The 18,068-nt window shown below is 37.0% G+C and overlaps 1 protein-coding gene across 2 annotated transcripts in view; it reads right to left on the bottom strand.

Moving 5' to 3' along the window:
* Window positions 1-18,068, bottom strand: part of UVRAG (UV radiation resistance associated) — a 421,213-nt gene that overhangs the window by 119,858 nt on the left and 283,287 nt on the right. The gene's annotated exons all lie outside the window — the stretch shown is intronic.

Genomic DNA, 18,068 nt, shown 5'->3' with positions numbered 1-18,068 from the left:
TCCATGAGCACTTGAGAAAAAAGTGTATCCTGCTGTTGTTGGATGTAGTGTTCTATAAATGTCTGTCAAGTCTAGTTCATTTATCATACAATTCAACATCTCTGTTTCTTTAGTGATCCTCTGTCTAGATGTTCTATCCATTGATGAGACTTGTGTATTGAAGTCTCCAACTATTATTGTAGAGGTATCTATTTCTCCTTTCAGTGATCGCAGTGTTTGCCTCATGAATTTTGGGGCATTCTGGTTTGGTGCATAAATATTTATGACTGTTATGTTTTCTTGATGAATTGACCCTTTTATTAATATATAGTGTCCTTCTTTGTCTCTTTTGTTTCGCTGTTGAAGTCTAACTTTCCTGATATTAATATAGCCTACTCCCGCTTTTTTCTGGTTGTTGTTTGCATGAAATATCTTTTTCCAACCTTTCACTTTCAGTCTATGTTTGTCCTTGTGTCTAAAGTGAGTTTCTTGTAGACAGCATATAGATGGGTCCTGTTTTTTAATCCATTCTGCCAGTCTGTGTCTTTTTATTGGGGAGTTTAATCCATTTACATTTAGTGTTATTACTGTAAGGGCAGTACTTTCTACTACCATTTTGTTTTTTGGAATTTATATGTCATATCTTATTTTTCCTCTCCTTTTACCTTTCCTGATAATCTTCATTTCTGCACTCTTCTCCAACTCTCTCTCTCCTGTCTTTTCCTATCAGTCTGTAGCGCTCCCTTTAGTATTTCTTGTAGTGCCGGTCTCTTATCACAAAACTCTCCTCAGTGTCTGTTTGTCTGAAATGTTTTAATCTCTCCCTCATTTTTGAAGGAAAGTTTTGCTGGATATAGAATTCTTGGTGGCAGTTTTTTCTCTTCAGTATCTTAAAATATATCATGCCACTGTCTTCTTGCCTCATGGTTTCTGCAGAGAAATCGTACATAGTCTTATTGACTTTCCCTTGTATGTGATGGATTGCTTTTCTCTTGCTGCTTTCAGAATCCTCTCTTTGTCTTTGACATTGGACAATCTGACCAGTAAGTGTCTTGGAGTAGGTTCTATTGGGAATCTATCTATTTGGGTACGTTGTACTTCTTGAATCTCTAATTTTCTGTCTTTATAAGAGTTGGGAAATTTCAGTGAATATGTCTTCCATTACTCTTCTGCCCCTTTTCCCCTCTCTTCTCCTTCTGGGATACCATAACACGTTATATTTGTGCGTTTCATGTTGTCACTCAGCTCCCTAAGACCCTGCTCATATTTTTTCCATTTTTTTCACCATCTGTTCTTTTGTGTGTATGAATTCGAATGACCTGTCTTCCAGTTCACTGATCCTTCTTTCTGCCTGTTCAAATCTACTGTTGTGTCCCTCCATTGTGTTTTTCATCTCCTCCATTGTGGCCTTCATTCCCATGAGTTCTGTCATTTGTTTTTTTAAGTTATGAATCTTCTTATGGTCAGCCAGTGTCTTCTTTATATCCTTCAGCTCTTTTGCTATAATCTTCCTTCATTTCATCAAATTTATTTAGCATTAGTTGCCTCCACTCCTGTGTCTCAGCTGAGCTACTTAGTCTGTCCTTTGGCTGGTCCATGTTTTCATGTTTCCTGGTATGGCTTGTTATCTTAAGTTGTCTAGGCATCTGATTTTCTTGATTAGTTATTTTGGAGCTTGTTTTCTGTCTTTTACTTAGTGGTTTTTCTTGTTGGTGGCTTTGTTTTCTGGCCTCTGTTATTCAGTTCAACTTATTCTAGACCTCTAACTTAGGTTCTATTTAGTTGATCAGAATTTTTCCCTTCTTGTTTCTTCTGTTTCTTGCTCTGCCTCTATGTAACCTTTTTGTGAGTGGGTCTCCTCAGATATGGTCGACCCTAGTCAGATTTTCCCAGTCTAGTGAGGCCCAGGTCTCATTGGGAGGGTATGGAGTTTTCCTGAGAATGAGACCCTCCTATGAGGCCTTTAGAATTGGTGCTTTTCCACTCCCGTCCAGCAGGTGGCGCTGGCCAGCCCGCAGCTCCCCCACCAGTGTAAGGAGGTGTGGAACTTTTAGTTCTCCTGGTGACTCTTATCCTGTCAGGGGCGTGGCTGACTGAAGCTGGAATCTGAATTCCAGCCCCTGGGGTCTGAATTCCCGGAAGGAGGACTGCCAGTTGAGCTGGGCCTCCCTCCACTCTCCCAATCCTCAGAATTCCAGTTGTCTCTCAGGGGCACTATTCCCTTCTCCTCTCTCCTCTTTGGGGCCTCTCCAGGTAGATTCCTTGGTCAGCCTGAGTTGCCAATTAAAGACGGGGGTGGAGGCCTTCAGTAGTGAATACGGAATTCAAAGACACTGTAGGTACTCTGTGTCCTCTCAAGCCCAGCCTAGTCCCTCAACCTGGGCTTTCCGATAGAAAATAACCACATATATTACTTTTAGATTTAAAAAAAAAAAAAAAAAAAAAAAAAGTAGAAAAGAAATCAAGAAAAAGAAAAAAGGGAAAAAAAAGAGTCTCTTTTAAACGTTTTTCCCCAGCCTGGAAGTTTTGTCAGTGTCAGAATAGAGCATTTAAAGATATGCTTTGGGCTATTGTCTGATAATTAGTCTCCAACCCCTTCAGTTCCACCCCTGCCGGGAGATATTGAAATGCAAAAAGATAAGGGATCAGTGAGAAGCCAGAAGGGACAAAATGTAAGGGAAAAAAAAAATGGCTTTTTGGAGTCTGGGAATGGGTGCCCGCTTTTACGTGCCCCCACTTCTTGGAGCCCAGCCCTTCTTTAGCACCCCAGCTCCCAAAGTTAGTTAATTAATTTGTTAATTAATTCTGCAGTTGAGGCTGGTTTGAGCCTCCCTTCTTGCCCTCAGCAGATTGCTGTTTTTTGTCCCCCCCCCCCCCTTTCAGGGAGCTGGCAGCAAGACTGTCTGTGAAGTCTGGGTGGGGAGGGGCGCCAGACCCCTGGTCCGGGAAACTTACAATGTTCGCTGCGATCTCAGCTTTTCCTCCAATTCCAAACTTGTGTCCAATGTGTGACTGGTTACTGGAGACCCTGAAAACACTGTTTCATATAGTTCTTGGGTAATTGCCAGCTGCTCTAGGGGAGAGACGAAATTCTGCTCCTCACCACTCCGCCATCTTGCCCCGCCTCTCCACACTTGCCCTTTATAGCGTGCAGGTGCAAGTAATGATTTAGGCAAGGCATGAGTCCAGACCAGTGTTTCAAATAGACCAGACAAAGGAAAGAAATAGGGTTTTTGTTTTGTTTTGTTTTGTTTTGTTTTCCAGCAAATCTGGCCAAATAGGTTGGTCTTTGGACTCTAATATATCACATGCCAATAGTTAGATGAGGCAGGTAATCAGAGAAAGTAGAGGCTGTGGATTCCCAGGCCTAGTACATTAAATATAATTTGTCCAATGAGTCATTCAATTCCTATTTTCCATCTCCCATGAAGACATGATCCAATCTAATGTCCTGGGTAGGTTTACATAAAAATTGACACAATCAGAAGAAAAGAAAACCATGGCTAATCTGCTCTTTCAATGACCCAGGCTAAGAAGAACCAAGTGGCTGATGCAATCAATAAGCATAATCAGTGAATGTATTTTTATTTATAGATTAATTTCTATATTTATTTTGTTCCAAAGAGGATTGAAGTGCTTTACAAAAATGTAAAGAATCATATAAAATATTTAATAGTTTATCAAATCTAAGATACCATCAACTGGCAGATATCATGGAATGTTTCCTCTTAGAGACAGCTAAGAAAGGGCAGAGTCAATGAACTTGGAACTCTGGAGGATGACAGAAACTGGAGAAAGACTTCACAAATGCCGAATTATAAAGAACCCCCACCTCCAAAAAAAAAAAAGAGGTAGGATTAGTGGTGTGGACCAGCCAGTCTGACACCTTCCTGCCCCCAACTGCAGCTCAGTACCAAGGGATTTAAGAGATACACAGCAGGAGTGCTCTAGCGTGGACACCTCTGCCATCTTCACTGACTGCACAGCCATCTATGGCAACAACTTATAGTTCCATGCACATTCACGCTTGGGGACCCAAGGCCACATAGTCCCAAGGTGGGAGCACTAGTGGTCTGCCTGTACAAGCATACAAAGTGATTACGTGGGAATCAGAGAAACTTGCAGCAGAACTACTGACAAGCTGTGCATATTCCCAGCCTGGTCCCAACTGCTGGTGCACCTAAATGAAAAAACTGGATGATTCTGAACACTGCTACTATGTGGCTCTGTGGGTCACGGAAGTTACCAGAGACAAAAAACCTGCATGAAAAGGGGAAACAGAATCACTACAAGGCAGGGCAAACTTAGGCTGGAGGCTGAAGTGAAAAGATGGTCCAGAATCTGGGAGAGTAGTTGAGCAAATCATAGCTGCTGGAGACAAAAATCTGTATAAAAACAAAGAGAAAAGTGCAGGAGTTCCAGAGGAGGAACCAAGAAAAGGATATCCTCTTCTGGACGGGAAACCATACACATAATAGGATAATCTTAACAGTTACTATGCATGCCCAGGGCAAGAAGCAGGTACAGAAACACCTGAGAAAATCCAAATGGTTACACACAGGCTGCTTTATTATTATTATTATTATTTTTATCTTCATTTTATTGAGATATATTCACTTACCATGCAGTCATACAAAACAAATCGTACATTCGATTGTTCACAGTACCATTACATAGTTGTACATTCATCACCTGAATCAATCCCTGACACCTTCATTAGCACACACACAAAAATAATAAGAATAATAATTAAAGTGAAAAAGAGCAATTGAAGTAAAAAAGAACACTGGGTACCTTTCTCTGTTTGTTTGTTTGTTTCCTTCCCCTATTTTTCTACTCATCCATCCATAAACTAGACAAAGTGGAGTGTGGTCCTTATGGCTTTCCCAATCCCATTGTCACCCCTCATAAGCTACATTTTTATACAATTGTCTTCGAGATTCATGGGTTCTGGGTTGTAGTTTGATACTTTCAGGTATCCACCACCAGCTACCCCAATTCTTTAGAACCTAAAAAGGGTTGTCTAAAGTGTGCGTAAGAGTGCCCACCAGAGTGACCTCTTGGCTCCTTTGGAATCTCTCTGCCACTGAAGCTTATTTCATTTCCTTTCACATCCCCCTTTTGGTCAAGAAGATGTTCTCCGTCCCACGATGCCGGGTCTACATTCCTCCCCGGGAGTCATATTCCACGTTGCCAGGGAGATTCACTCCCCTGGGTGTCTGATCCCACGTAGGGGGGGAGGGCAGTGATTTCACCTTTCAAGTTGGCTTAGCCAGAGAGAGAGGGCCACATCTGAGCAACAAAGAGGCATTCGGGAGGAGGCTCTTAGGCACTACCATAGGGAGGCCTAGCCTCTCCTTTGCAGCAACCGTCTTCCCAAGGGTAAAACCTACGGTAGAGGGCTCAACCCATCAAACCACCAGTTCCCTATGTCTGTGGTCATGTTAGCAACCATTGAGGTGGGTTAGGCCAATACCCCTGCATTCTCCACAGGCTCCTCAAGGGGGCACTACATATTTTTTCCTTGTTTTTTTTTTAACCTTTTTTTTCCTTTTTAAATCAACTGTATGGAAAAACAAAAATTAAAAAAAAAACAAAACAAAACAAAAAAGAAAAACATACAATAAAAGAACATTTCAAAGAGACCATAACAAGGGAGTAAGAAAAAGACAACTAACCTAAGATAACTGCTTTACTTCCCACCTGTTCCTACTTTACCCCAAGAAAGTTACGTAATATAGCAACATTTCTGTGAACTTGCTCCTACTATATCCATCAGAAATTAACAGACCATAGTCATTCCTGGGCATCCCCAGAACGTTAAATAGCATATCTGTTCTTCTTGGATTACTGTTCCCCCTTCCTTAATTGCTCTCTATTGCTAGTTCCCCTACATTCTACATTATAAACCATTCGTTTTACATTTTTCAAAGTTCACATTAGTGGTAGCATATAATATTTCTCTTTTTGTGCCTGGCTTATTTCGCTCAGCATTATGTCTTCAAGGTTCATCCATGTTGTCATATGTTTCACGAGATCGTTCCTTCTTATTGCCGTGTAGTATTCCATCGTGTGTATATACCACATTTTATTTATCCACTCATCTGTTGAAGGACATTTGGGTTGTTTCCATCTCTTGGCAATTGTGAATAATGCTGCTATGAACATGGGCGTGCAGATATCTGTTCGTGTCACTGCTTTCCGATCTTCCGGGTATATACCGAGAAGTGCAATCGCTGGATCGAATGGTAACTCTATTTCTAGTTTTCTAAGGAAGTGGCAGACTGACTTCCAGAGTGGCTGAACCATTATACAGTCCCACCAACAATGAATAAGAGTTCCAATTTCTCCACATCCCCTCCAGCATTTGTAGTTTCCTGTTTGTTTAATGGCAGCCACTCTAATAGGTGTTAGATGGTATCTCATTGTGGTCTTAATTTGCATCTCTCTAATAGCTAGTGAAGCTGAACATTTTTTCATGTGTTTCTTGGCCATTTGTATTTCCTCTTCAGAGAACTGTCTTTTCATATCTTTTGCCCATTTTATAATTGGGCTGTCTGTACTATTGTCATTGAGTTGTAGGATTTCTTTATATATGCAAGATATCAGTCTTTTGTCAGATACATGGTTTCCAAAAATTTTTCCCATTGAATTGGCTGCCTCTTTACCTTTTTGAGAAATTCCTTTGAGGTGCAGAAACTTTTAAGCTTGAGGAGTTCCAATTTATCTATTTTTTCTTTTGTTGCTTGTGCTTTGGGTGTAAAGTCTAGGAAGTGGCCGCCTAATACAAGGTCTTGAAGATGTTTTCCTACATTATCTTCTAGGAGTTTTATGGTACTTTCTTTTATATTGAGATCTTTGGTCCATTTTGAGTTAATTTTTGTGTAGGGGGTGAGGTAGGGGTCCTCTTTCATTCTTTTGGATATGGATATCCAACTCTCCCAGCCCCATTTGTTGAATAGACCATTATGACTCAGTTCAGTGACTTTGGGGACCTTATCAAAGATCAGTCGGCCATAGATCTGAGGGTCTATCTCTGAATTCTCAATTCTATTCCATTGATCTATATGTCTATCTTTGTGCCAGTACCATGCTGTTTTGACCACTGTGGCTTTATAATAAGCTTCAAAGTCAGGGAGTGTAAGTCCTCCCACTTCGTTTTTCTTTTTTAGAGTGTCTTTAGCAATTCGAGGCATCTTCCCTTTCCAAATAAATTTGATAACTAGCTTTTCCAAGTCTGCAAAGTAGGTTGTTGGAATTTTGATTGGGATTGCATTGAATCTGTAGATGAGTTTGGGTAGAATTGACATCTTAATGACATTTAGCCTTCCTATCCATGAACATGGAATATTTTTCCATCTTTTAAGGTCCCCTTCTATTTCTTTTAGTAGAGTTACGTAGTTTTCTTTGTATAGGTCTTTTACATCTTTGGTTAAGTTTATTCCTAGGTACTTGATTTTTTTAGTTGCTATTGAAAACGGTATCTTTTTCTTGAGTGTCTCTTCAGTTTGTTCATTTCTAGCATATAGAAACATTACTGACTTATGTGCATTAATCTTGTATCCCGCTACTTTGCTAAATTTGTTTATTAGCTCTAGTAGCTGTATCGTCGATTTCTCAGGGTTTTCCAGATATAAGATCATATCATCTGTAAACAATGACAGTTTTACTTCTTCTTTTCCAATTTGGATGCCTTTTATTTCTTTGTCTTGCCGGATTGCCCTGGCTAGCACTTCCTGCACAATGTTGAATAAGAGTGGTGACAGCGGGCATCCTTGTCTTGTTCCTGATCTTAGAGGGAAGGCTTTCAGTCTCTCACCATTGAGTACTATGCTGGCTGTGGGTTTTTCATATATGCTCTTTATCATATTGAGGAAGTTTCCTTCAATTCCTACCTTTTGAAGTGTTTTTATCAAAAATGGATGTTGGATTCTGTCAAATGCTTTTTCAGCATCTATTGAGATGATCATTTGATTTTTCCCTTTTGAATTTTTAATGTGTTGTAATACATTGATTGATTTTCTTATGTTGAACCATGCTTGCATGCACAGGCTGCTTTAAAGGTTCAGAATAAGCTGGGCGAAGTGTTGAAGAACAGCCTTACCACACAGTCTGTCTACACCAAAACCCTAGGCAAGAGGCAGAAATTGACTTCCAGAGTTAGTACATCAAAACAATCAAATACCCACACATCAACAAAGATCACAAGAGACGGCTTAGCCAGGGGAACAAATTAAAAGTTCAGAGGAAACACAGAGAAGCAACTAATCAAAGACATTCAGTGAAATCTCCTAAATCAATTCAAGAAGCTTCAGGAATAACTGGATAGAAATAAACTAAATTGGAATATAGATCTAAAGGATATAAGGAAGATGGTGAATGAATAAAAAGAATTAGAAAATTTAAAAAGGAATATAACAGAATTAATGGGGAAGAAAAACAATAATGGAGATTAAAAAAATAGGCCTTCAACAGCAGGTTTGAATAGAAGAATCAATGAGCTAAAAGACAGGACAATTGAAGTCATATGGTCAGAAGAAAAGAAAGAAAGAATATTTGAGGAAATAATGACTGAAAATTTTGAAATCTTACAAAAGACATAAATGTACATGTCCCAGAAGCTCAACAAACTCCAAACAGGATAAACCCTAACAGACCTACTCAAAGACACATACTAATCAAAATGTCAAATACCAAAGATAAAGAGAGAATTCTGAAAGCTGCAAAAGAAAAGCAATTCAGCACGTACAAGGGATCCACAATAAGACCAAATGCTGACTTCTCATCAGAAACCACAGAGGCAAGAAGGCAGTGGTTTGACATATTTAAGGTACTGAAAGAGAAAAACTGCCAAGTCTAATCTTTATCTGGCAAAACTGTCCTTCAAAAACGAGAAAGGGTTCAACACATTCACAGGTAAACAAAAACTGTGAGAGTTCACCACCAAGAGACCTGTCCTACAAAAAATGCCAAATGGACTTTTTCAGGTTGAAAGGAAAGGACAGTACACAGTAGCTTAGAGTAGTATAAAGAAGTGAAGATCTTCAGTAAAGGTAATTACATGGGTGAATGCAAAACCCAACAGTATGATATCCTCAGTATGGAATTCTACTCTTTATTTCCTATAAGACTTATGATACAATTGAATAAGAAATAATCATATTTTTGTGTTACAGACATGCAAAATATAAAGATTATATGTGAAAAAAAATAAAGAGGGGGAACAGGAGTATAGGAGCAGAGACTGTATGCCACAGAAGTTAAGTTGATATCTTTTTGAACTAGTAGATTACAGACCCCAGGATAACCAAAAAGAAAGTATTTAAAATACATACAGCAAAAGAAATAAGAAAAGGATAAATCAGTTACATCACAAAAGATCAACTGTACACAAAAGATGGCTTCAATAAAGGAAAACAGGGACAAAAAATAAGTAAAACATATAGAAACAAAGGAAAAAATGGCTGAAGTAAGTCCTGTTTTATCAGTAATCAGTAACTATACTGAATGTAAATGGATTAAACTCCCAATCAAAAGCCACAGATTGGCAGAATGGGTAAAAAAGCATGATTCAACTATATTCTGTTTGTAATAGACTGAATTTAGACACAAAGACACAAATAGGTTGAAAGTTAAAGGATGGGAAAGAAACCCAACTCCATAGACACAGTAATGAAAAGAGAGTTGTGGTAGCTATATTAATAATGAAAAACAGACTTTATGTCAAACTTACAAGAGACAAAGAAGGACAGTATATATTAATAAAAAGGTTCAATCCACTAAGAAGAAATAACAATCACAAAAATTTATGAACCTAACCACAGTACCTTAAAATACATGAAGCAAACATTTCAAAACTTAAGGGGGAAATAGGCACCTCTACAATAATAGTTGGACTTCAATATTCCATCTTCATCAACAGAAAGAACACCCAGAAAGAAGATCAAAAAGGAAATGGAGAACTTGAACAATACTATAAGCGAACTTGATTTAATAGGCATATATAAAACACCGCACCCCCAAAGAGTAGAATACATATTCTTTTCAAGTGCACATGGATCATTCTCCAGGATAGACCACGTTAGGTTACAAAACAAGTTTCAATAAATTTTAAAAGACTGACATTATAAAAAGCATCTTCTCTAACTAGCAATCAATAACAGAGGGAGAAGTGGAAAATCCACAATTACGTTGAAGTTAAATAACACACTATTAAACAATCTAAGGTCAAAGAAGAAATCACAAGGTGTTCTGATTTGCTAATGCTGCCATTATGCAAACTACCAGAAAAGGACTGGCTTTTATAAAGGGGGTTTATTTGGTTACAAAGTTACAGTCTTAAGGCCATAAAGTGTCCAAGGCAAGGCATCAACAATGATGGTGTCTGGAAAACCTCTGTTAGCTGGAAAGGTAGGTGACTGGCATCTGCTTGCTCCCAGGTTCCATTTCAAAATGGTGTTCTCCAAAATGTCAGCATCAGCTTTCAATGGCCATCTTCAAAATGTCTCTCTAAGATGCAGCCAATGTCAGGGGTCCACAACTCCAAGCATCTCTGAGCTAAGCCAGCTAGTGTCTGGGTCTGTGCTAGCATTTTTAAAAGACTCTAGTGATTAAATCAAGACCCACATTGAATGGGTGGGGCCACACCTCCATGGAAATGATTCAGTCAGAGTTATCGCCTACAGTTGGGTGGGTCACATCTCCATGGAAACATGGAAACAACTTAATCCAAAGATTCCAACCAAGACTAAATATATCTGCCCACACAAGATTACATCAAAGATAATGGTGTTCTGGGGGACATAATACATCCAAGCCAGCACACAAGGGAAATAAGGAAATATCTTCGATGAATGAATGAAAACACAATATATCAAAACTTATGGGACACAGTGAAAGCAGTGGTCAGAGGGAAATTTATAAATTCTTCATTAAAAAAGACCTCAAATAGGAGCTCTAACCTCACACTTGGAGGAACTAGGAAAGAAGAGCAAACTAAACTCAAAGTAAGCAGAATGAAGAACATAAGGAAGGTGAGAGCAGAGATAAGTGAAACAGAGAATGAAAAAAAAAAAAAATGAGAGAATCAATGAAACCAGAAATTGGTTCTTTGAAATGATCAATAAAATTGACAAACCTTTAGCTAGACCAACAAAGAAAAACAAAGTGAGCATGCAAATAACTAAAATCAGGAATGAAAGGGAGGGATTACTATTGAGCCCATAGAAAGAAAAAGAATTAAATAGGATACTATGTGCAATTGTATGACAAAAAATTAGATAACCTAAATGAACTGGACAAATTCCTAGAAGCACATAAACTACCTACACTGACTCAAGAAGAAACAGAAGATTTCAGCAGATCGATAACAAATCAAGAGATAAAATCAGTAACCAAGAACCTCCTAACAAAGAAAAGACCAAGACCAGATAGTTTCACTGGTGAATTCTTCCAAACATTCAAAGAATTACCAACCAATACTGTTCAAATTTCTCCAAAAAATTGAAGAGGGAACAGTTCTAACTCATGCTATGAGTCCAGTATTACCCTAATACCAATGCCAGATAAAGATATCACAAGAAAAGAAAATTACAGACAAATATCTCATGAAAATACATGCAAAAACTTCAATAAAATACTTGCAAAACAAATTCAACACCACATTAAAAAATTATATAGTGGGGGAGATCCTAAGATGGCAGCTAGGTGTGACAGGGCAAAAAAACACCTACGTGAAAAATACTAGATAAAAACCAGAAAGTGACCCAGAACACCAGTTCCAGAGATGCACCAGCCAGACAAGGTCTGCTAAATCCACAGGGATTGTGCATTTGGTGAAACCAGGAGTTTGCATTCTGAAACGAGTGAGTGAGCCGGCTGAAAATCCGGTGGCCGCGCTGCGGTGTGGGGAAATGGTGGGTTGGCATTTGGAGATGGACTAGTTCTTTAAAAAAAAAAAAAAACCTGGGAGCGGCTGCAGATACGACAGGGAGAACCACAGAGTGAAGTACATTGTGCAGGCTGAATCGAAGGGACACTAAACAATTGACTAAAACCACATGAAGAATAAAAGACAGACTAGCACATTGTATCAATGTTGAATTTCTTGAACTTCTTAGCTGCGCTTAATGGGATTGCATAAAAGAATGTTCTTATTCATGGGAAACGTATATGTGAATTATATTGTTTGTTCAAAGATATGTGCAGCTTGCTCTCATATGTTTAGAGGACAGAGCAATAGATGATGGATGATAGGGAGGGAAGGAGGGAAAGAAAGAAATTATGGTGTGACAGGATGTTAAAGTTGGTGGATCCGGGTATCAGGGGAGGGGGGTCGGGGGTATGCTGGGGTTCTGTGTATGGGGTTCATATTGTTTTTGCAACTGTTCCTGTAAGTTTGAATTTATTTTAAAATAAAATTAAAAAAAAATTATATAGTAAGATCAAGTGGGATTTATCTCAGGTATGCAAGAGTGGTTCAACAAGAAAATCAATTAATGTAATACATCACATTAATAGAATGAAGGGAGAAAAACACAGGATCATCTCAACTGACACAGAAAAAGCATCTGACAAAATTCAGCAATCATTCCTTATAACAACACTCAAAAAACTAGGAATAGAAGGAAACTTCTCAACAAGATAAAGGGCACATATTAAAAAACCCACAGCTAACAGCATACTCAATGGTAAAAGACTGAAAGCTTTCCCCTTAAGATCAGGAATAAGATACTGTTATTCAACACTGTTCTAGAAGTTCAAGCTAGAGCAATTAGACTAGAAAAATAAATAAAAGGCATTCAAATAGGAAAGGAAGAAGTAAAACTCTCCTGTTTGCAGATCTTGAAAAATAAAAAAAATTACAAAAAAGCTACTAGAACTAATAAATTAATTCAGCAAATTGTTGGCATGTAAGATCAACATTCAAAAATCAGTGGTGTTTCTACACACTAGTAATGAATAATCTGAAGAGGAAAATAAGGAAAAATTCCATTTAAATTAGCAAGTAAAAGATTCAAATATTGAGGAACATATTTAACCAAGGATGTAAAGGACTTGTACAAAGACAACTAAAAAACATTGCTGAAAGAAATTAAAGAAGACCTAAATAAATGGAAGGACATTCTGTGTTCAAGAACAGGAAAGCTAAATTATCAATTCCACCAAAAGCAATTTACAGATTAATGCAATCCCAATCAAAATTCCAGCAGCCTTCTTTGCAGAAATGGAAAAGCTATCATCAAATTTATAAGGAAGGGTAAAGGGACCTGAATAGCCAAAAACATCTTGGAAAAAACAATGAAATTGGAGGAGTCACATTTTCCGATATTAAATTTATTGCAGAACTTCAGTAATCAAAACAGCATGGTCCTGACAGAAGGATTGGTGGATTGAATGGAGAGCTCAGAAATCAATCCTCATGTCCGTGGCTAACTGATTTTTGAGAAGGGTGCCAATTCCACTCAACTGGGAAACAGTCTCTTCAACAAACAGGGCTGGGAAAACAGGATATCCATATGCAAAAGAATGAAGGTGGACCCCTACCACATACCATATATAAAAATTAACTCACAATGGATCAGAGCTACTTCTGGGTGTTTTGTTCTGTTCCACTGATCTATGTATCTATTGCTGACAATAGTACACTGTCTTAGTTAACCTACCTCTATTGTAAGTCTTAAAACTGGGTAGCATGCAATATTAGTGGTCAATAGAGGGGGCTGTTAAGGGGTATGGGATGTTTTGAATTTTATTGTTTTTCTTCTATTTCTTTTTCTGGAGTAATGCAAATGTTCTAAAAATGATCATGATGAGGAATGCACAACTATGTGAAGATACTGTGAACCACTGATTGATTGTATACTTTGGATGGACTGTATGATGCATGAACATATTTTAATAAAATTACATTAAAAATGGACCAAAGACCAATATTTAAGAACCAGACTATAAAACACCTAGAAGGAAACACAGGGAAACATCTTCATGACTTCATGTTAGGCAGTGGTTTCTTAGACATTACAGCAAAAGCATGAGAACCAAAAGGAAAAATAAATGGGACTTAACCAAAATTAAAAACTTTTGAACATTAAAGGACTTTCTCAAGAAAATAAAAAGGAAACCTTCAGAATGATAAAATATTTGGAAACCATACGTCTGATAAGGGTTTAATATTCAGAATATATAAAGAACTCCCACAACTCAACAACAAAAAGGTAAACAATCCAATTGGAAAACAGGAAAAAGACTTAAAGAGACATTTCTCCAAAAAGATAGACAAATGGACAATAAATACATGAAAAGATGTTCATTGTTATTAGCCATCAGGGAAACGCAAATCAAAACCATAATGAGATACCATCTCATACCCACTAGAATGGCTACCATTAAAAAAAAAAAAAAAAAACAGAAAATAACAAGAGATGGAAAGGATGTAGAAAACAGGAATACTCATTCATTGTTGGTGAGAATGTAAAATGGTGCAGCCAATGTGAAAAAGAACTTGGTGATTCCTCAGAATGTTAAGTGTAGAATTACCACATGACTCGGCAATCCCAATTCTTGGTCTATATCCCAAAGAATTGAAAGTAGGGACTCAAACAGATATTTGTACACTGATATTCATAGCAGCATTATTCATTATTCTACCAAAAGGTAGAAGCTACCCAAGTGTCCATCAACGGATGAATGGATAAACAAGATGTGGTACATACATACATATATATAATATATATGGAATATTATTAGACCCTAAAAAGGAATGAAGTTCTTATAAATGCTACAACATGGATGAACCCTGAAGACATCATGTGACTGAAATAAGCCATACACAAAAGGGCAAATGTTGTATGATCTCACGTATATGAAGTAAGAACAATCTGCAAACTCATCAAGTCAGAAACTAGAATACAGGTTAATGAGGGTCAAGTTGGGGAGCACAATGGGGAGTTAATGTTTAATTGGTATGGAGTGTCTGTTTGGGGTGATGAAAAAGTTTTGGCAATGGATGATGGTAATGGAGGCACAAGTTTGTGAATCTAATTTACACTACTGAATTGTATATTTGAAAAGAGACAGGGAAATTTTAGGTTGTATATAAGTTACCACACACAAACACACACACACACACACACACACCAAAAAAAACCCACAAAACAAGTCTATAGAACCATACAACACAAAGAGTGAAGCCTAATGTGAACAATGGACTAAAGTTAATAGCATAATTATAAAATTGTTTCATTGATTGTAACAAAAGTACCACATCACTGCAAAGTGTTAATAATAGGGAAAAATGTTCAGGTGACAGTCAGGTATACAGGAACTGTACTTTCTGTATGATTTTTCTGTCAACCTATAAATGCTCCAATTAAAAAAAAAGACACCATGGATTGTGAAATACTAATTATCTTTGTACTGCTAAAAAACAATCAATCATAATATGACACCATTAATTGTAAGAAGCATTTCATTTTTAGTAATATTAAAGTGTCCAAATGTGCATATTAGAATCAGTAAAATAAATTATGTGTTTCAGTATAAATAAATCAGCCAAAGGGGGTAGATAAAGGTAGTATATATTTAATTCACAAAAATGCAATTTCTGTGGTCCTTCTGGCTGCCAAAGGCAAGAAGGGTAACAAAATCACCTAAATCTAGCTGGCTTTCTCAGCTTCCTTGGGAAAATCAAACAACAAATAACTTAATTGCTTCTACTCACACTGGATGGGATATACTACTGGAGTTGCCCACATGTTATCTGCTTCTTCACAAATTAAAGTGTGCAGCTGACCAGGAGAAAGATTATCTAATCATTCTGAGGAACACTCCTACGTCAAGCTCCCGAAGTGATTTTCCTACATACCTAATATTGTTAGATAGAACATAATGTACACATGTGGTAAAAATCCAGAAAGACACTTAATTTTATTAATGAGATACCACTTCACATCCACTAGAATGTAATGGAAAGTAGTAAGGGTTGACAAGGATGTGGAGAAATTGGAAACTTCATGCATTGCTGGTGGGAATGTAAAATGGCGTAGCCAATATAGAAAAGTTTGGTGGTTCCTTAAAGAGTTAAACATAAAATTACCATCTGACCCAGCAATTCTATTGTAAGGTATATAACCCAAAGAGTTGAAAACAGGTATTCAAACAAAAACTTGAACATGGATGCTCATAGCAGCACTTATGTACGATAGCCAAAAGGTAGAAACAACCCCAACATTCATCAACTGATGAATATACAAAATGATATATACATACAATGGAATATCAATCAGCCATAAAAAGGAATAAATACTTACACATACTATGATGAGGATGCACCTTGAAAACATTATGCTAAGTGAAAGAAGCCAACATATCAGGTCACTTAGTGTATGATCTCATTTATACAAAGATATCCAGAATAGGTAAATCCACAGAGAGAAAGCAGATTAGTGATTGCCAGGGGTTTTGGGGGTGGGGAAAATGAAGACTATGGAATAGGGATAGGGTTTTCTTTTGGGATGATGAAAATGTTTTGAAACTTGTAGTGATGGTGGTTGGACAATATTGTGAATGTACTAAATGCCACTGAATTGTAAATTTTAAAATGGTTAATTTTGTTATGTAAATTTCACCTCAATTAAAAAAGAAAAGAAATTTTCTTTTTTTTTCTTTTTTCTACAAATTTCTGGTTTTTAAAAATCTTTTTTGAAATTGAAAAGAATACTTGTACTATAATCAACACCTTTAAAGGCACCGATTTAAACTATATATATGTTCCCTGCCATTTACCCCCAAGCTGAAAACATAGTTCTACCAGATATAGTACTAAATTCTATCCTTGCTGCCTACTTCCATCTTTTCTCTTACCACATCTCACTTAGCCTCCTGAACTGCAGTGATGCAGTATTGCTTGCAGTTTACTGAATATACTAGAGAGTATTTCATTTCTTCATGCCCATTAACACAACATTCTCTTGACTTAGAACAGTGGTCTCTCCACCCAGAACATTGGTTTCCAACCCTGGCTCCACATTAGAATCACTTCAAGAGCTTTTTAAAACATCCTAAGGCCTGGGCACTATCAAATGAATCAGAATCGCTGGGGTGCAGGCCAGGAATCCAGTCAGAAGATAATTTTTAAAGCTCCTCAGGTGACTCTAATGTCCATCCAGGGTTAAGAATAACTTATCCAGAATATTCTACACTCTTTTCCCTTTAGAGTAGTGCAATGTCTTCTAAATTCCAATCACTCATGTACCATTTTGGAAAGTAGTGTTTTCTTAGAAATTTAGCAACTTCACTTGAATTTTAAATTTATTAGCATAAAGTTGTTCATATGATCCTCTTATTTCTTAATGTCAGAATAGCAATAAATATGCCTTTTTTTCATTCTTCATACTGGTAATTTTGCCTTGTCTCTTCTGTTTCTAAATTAGTCCTGCTAAAGGCTTATCATTTTTCCAGTTGTTTCAAGGACTAGAACTTTTGCCTCCATAATTTTTTTCCATTGTACAGTTGTCCACTTAATAGTCACTCTTATTTTTACTATTTCCTTCCTCCTGCTTTCCTAGGGCTTAACTTGTTCTTTTTCTAGCTTGTTCTGATAGATACTTATTTATTTTTAAAATCTTTTTTTTTTAAATAAATGTATTTAAAGGCATAAATTTCCCTTTAGAATAGATTTAGCTACACCTTACAAAGCTTTGATATGCTAAATTCTCATCATCATTCAGTTCAAAATAATTAGCTTACTGCTTGTACAAAATAACTTTAAGTGGTTATGAAGTTACAACACACATTCTTGGTTCATTAGAGTCTAATATAAATTAGTAATTTTGCACTTTCTAGACAATGCTAGGACCTTAACATTTAACCCCACTTGACCCTTCCTACCTTTTGTTAACACTTCTAAACATACACTTTATATTTTTTATATTTATTTTTATATTTTTATATCTAAATAGATTTTATATTTAGAAGTACATGCATTATACTTCTAAATATATTTTAATAAGGCATTACTATTATTTTGTAGTCAAAATTAATTTAAATATATGCATATTTACCCTTTCTATAGATCTTTGTTCCTTAAA

Source organism: Choloepus didactylus, chromosome 6, assembly GCF_015220235.1.
Source record: "Choloepus didactylus isolate mChoDid1 chromosome 6, mChoDid1.pri, whole genome shotgun sequence".
Classification (NCBI taxonomy): Eukaryota; Metazoa; Chordata; class Mammalia; order Pilosa; family Megalonychidae; genus Choloepus; species Choloepus didactylus.
This window is presented reverse-complemented; position numbering and strand designations above follow the sequence as displayed.